Source organism: Trifolium pratense, linkage group LG7 (genome assembly GCF_020283565.1).
Source record: "Trifolium pratense cultivar HEN17-A07 linkage group LG7, ARS_RC_1.1, whole genome shotgun sequence".
Taxonomy (NCBI): domain Eukaryota; kingdom Viridiplantae; phylum Streptophyta; class Magnoliopsida; order Fabales; family Fabaceae; genus Trifolium; species Trifolium pratense.
In genome coordinates, this window is record NC_060065.1 from 8,446,145 (window position 1) to 8,450,198 (window position 4,054).

Genomic DNA, 4,054 nt, shown 5'->3' on the forward strand with positions numbered 1-4,054 from the left:
GGATGAGCATTTTAGTTAGTTCAAGCAAGGAGGAGTTATTATTTTTGGGAGCAAAGGATTATTGTTCTTTGGTATTGAAAGTTGATCAACTACTGATGGTTGATTCTCTTGTGTCCCCCTGCTACTGTTGATGATAATATTGGTGCTTCTACTGAGACCAATAATGATGTTGCTGATGAGTCCATTAAGAAAACTGCTCCTGAGACTCATGTTGCGCCAAGTGTTGCAACACATGGCGCTACGCCAAATGTGGTGCCAGATGTTACCACATCTTTGGCACAAGAAAACCTTGTGGACTATTCTGAGTCTGATGAAAGTCCCCCACCTAAGGCTACTGATAAAGAAACTGTTCCTGATAAGGTTGTCAATAAAGATCCTGAGGTTATAATTGTCAATGAAACAACAGTGAGTGACAAGTCTATTCCTGCAAATTCTGAGCCTAGTGTGGCTAGGAGGACTAGAAGTAGGGTTGGTAAAGGTGTAGAGACTGCTAACACACCTGTCCAAACACCCAAAAAGGCTGGAAAAGATACTGGTAAAAAGCCTATGTATGGACCTCCAAAACCTGTCAGTAAAGTGGTCCCTAGATCAGAGACCAAGAAAAGAAAAGCTCCCCCAACTAGTGATTCTGATTTTGAACCTGAGACAGATGTCGCTGCATCTGGCAGCACATCTAGGAAGAGTATAGGAAGGAAGAAGGTTCCTCAAACTGTTCCCTATGCTCCTTTGGATAATGTCTCATTTCATCTGGAGAATGGGTCTGCAAGATGGAAATTTGTATATCATAGGAGGTTAGCTCCGGAAAGGAATTTAAAGAATGATATTCTTGAATGTCCAAGTGTTGTTGAAGCTCTTGAGTATGCTGGTTTGATGAAAACTGTTGTGGGTTTGGACAAGTGCTATGACAGGCTTGTCAAAGAATTTTTGATTAATGTGGCTGCAAACTGTAATGATCCAGCAAGTCCTGAATACAGGCAAGTTTTTGTTCGAGGAAAGTGTGTTCAATTCTCTCCAACTGTGATCAACCAATATCTGCAAAGAAGTTCTGATGAAGTGGCTCCTCTAAAAGCCACAGATAATGAGGTCTGTCGAGTCCTCACTGGTGGAAGAATTAAAGTATGGCCAAGCAAGGCTAAGTTGTCTGCAACTTCCCTCTCTCCATTTTATGCTGTTTTAAATAGGATTGCTGCCCATAATTGGGTGCCTACAACCCACTCAGGAGATGTGGCAAGAGGATTGGGTAGGTTCATCTATGTTGTGGGTACCAAGGCCAATTTTGACTATGGAGCTTATTTCTTTCAAGAAACTTTAAGTCATGCTCTGACATATGCTGTTGAGAAGCCAGTTGCTCTCCCCACTCTGCTATGCAATATCATTCTTGAGCAACACCCAGATATACTAAGGAGTACTGATGTTCCCTGCAAAAGGAAAGGGGTGCTGGTTATTGAGCAGAGACTGTTGGATGGGACAAATGCTGCAGCAGGTGTTGGCACATCTGTCCAGACTGGTGTTCTTTCAAGGAAGCAGATGATTGCTGATCTTACTGAGACTAGCAGAGCCCTTGAGGCTAGAAAATTGAAAATTGATCATGTGATTGAGGCACTAAAGGCTGAGGAGGCTGCTGAGACTGTTGAGGGTGAGCCTGATGGACAAGAAGGTGAAGGAACTAGTGGCTCTGATGATGGCACTGAGGATGTGATGGAGGACTCTGATGAAAGTTCTTCAATATAGTTCTGATGTTGTTCCTTTTATGGGCAAGGCTCTGGATTTCTAGCACCTGTGTGTGCTCTATGGTCTATAATAATTGCACCTTGACACTTCTATTTCCTATGCATGATGTTTTGTCTAAATTGTGGCTAAAAAGGGGGAGTAGTGTGTGTGTGTGACAAGTGTGTGGACAGATGTTCCCACATCTGGTGACTGTTTTTGTGCTAGTGTTCGTATGCTCGTATTGAGGGGGAGTGTGAGTAATATGCATGTACTGAGGGGGAGTAGTGATTATTCTTTCTCTATCTGATGTGCGTATGCATGAATTCAGGGGGAGTGTGAGTGATATTATCTCTTGATCGCCTGAATATATTTGATGACAAATGTTGTGCCAAGTGTTATGGCACCTGACTGTTGAGTCCACTATCTATTATGACTGAGAATTTATTTTTCTCAGATGTTTATGGGAATTTATTTTTCCCTGTTGTTCTTATGATGAATGGATGCGCGTTAAACTATTAGGAGTTTATTTCTCCTACTTCTTAGCATCTACTATGGGAGTTTATTTCTCCCTTGTGTTGTTCCATGAGGCTAGATGTGTTATTCCGCTGTTGCATTGCCTCTGATACTACTTATCTCTTTTGAAAGTAGTTTTATTATGTGTTACTTTCTTTCCTAGTTGTGTGATCATGTTGACTCGAAGGAAAGGTAATACTGTATCTCTCTATATACTGGTCTAATATTGTTTTAGCCAAAATTTGCCAAAGGGGGAGATTGTTGGGTTTTTGTATATTGGCTACATTTTGCAAAAAACATATTTTAGCCAAGTGTTGAGACGAATGTGCTGATCCCAAGTGTTGTGACAAATGTTGGGACACTTTGGAACAACACCTGACTCTGTATCTGCGCGCGCCAGCTGGATGTTTTTATTTTCTACTCAATCTTTTGAAGATCTGTTTGAAGAATTGTTTCAAGGTTTCTTACAGAGGAAGGCGCACGTGTTTAATGTGTTTTATGAGGCAGCCAAACCCTAGTTTTATTTTCCAAAGGAATTATATTTTTGGAAAATATATTTTTGCGGTTTCAAAAATATAACTATTATTTTCAGAAATATATCACTGCTGCCGCAATTCTAGAAGCCCTAATTTTGTCTTGAAGCCCAAGTCATTCTACTACTATAAATACGAAGGCAAGCATATGGTTTCAAGCATCTAAAATCGTGTTCTTACAAAGCGTGTGTTTTAGGGATTTTAGAGTGTTAATTGTGAGCCTATCTTGTGTCTCATTGATGCAAGCTTAGGACCTGAGTTTATTGAGTTGTAAGTGTGAACTTCTCCTAAGCTTTGAAGTACGGAGATTGTTCTATTGTGTTGTGTGGTTTACTCGCAAGCTTTTAAGCAAGAGTGAATCCTAGTTTCTTAGGAGTGTGTCTCCACCTATTGTGTTTGTGGAATTGAGTAGCAACGCTGTCTGTGTTGCTAAGGTAGGAATTGGGACGGGGTCTCATATCTAGGAGTTCCTAGGTAGAAGGGTCATTGGGTAGTGATTAAGTGAGAAGTTGTAAACGGGTGAGTTTAGCTTCGAAGTAATACTGCTGATAGTGGACTTCATTCCTGGATTGGTATCCCCCAGAGTAGGCTTTAGGCTGAACTGGGTTAACAACTCTTGTGTGTTATTTACTTTACTGTTTATATTGTTTTATGTTATTTGCTCTGTTTATAGACAAGTGTTGGCGCACCAGTAACAACATCTGTCTACAACAGACAAGTGTTGCTACACCTTGAGCAACACCTGTCCACTGTGTGCCAGAAATTTCACATTATTTGAATGCAACTGCGGGTACATGTGAATCAAAATAGGGAGGGTGACCATATCAATGGATGAACAAGTTATACTCCAAGATTCCAAACATGTAATAAGATTCATCCTTCAAACTAGAGGAAACTGAATACAATAAGATTGTGTTTACAACTTAGAGATGTAAACTCAATGAAAACTCAAATACAAGTGCATATAACTTTTCCAAGAAAGAATATGAATAAACATTACACAAGTAGCAGAGCGCAATTTCAGAGTATTTGAAATTCTTTATAGCTTGTAAATTTTCAAAGGTTGTAGCACTTTTACAAGAAGACTTGTTCTCTATTTATAGAGGATTTGAAATGTGAACGTTTGTGGATACAATATACTATGAAAATCCAATAGTTTCTCTAACAAGCATATATAATCCAAATATGAGGGCAAGGTTTGTGGATACAAATGAAATTGCTTTTTGATCAATTTTTCATCTCATATATGTTGGTTCAGTCTTCGCCTCCTTTAAGTAGTAATGGAAAAAGGATGCATT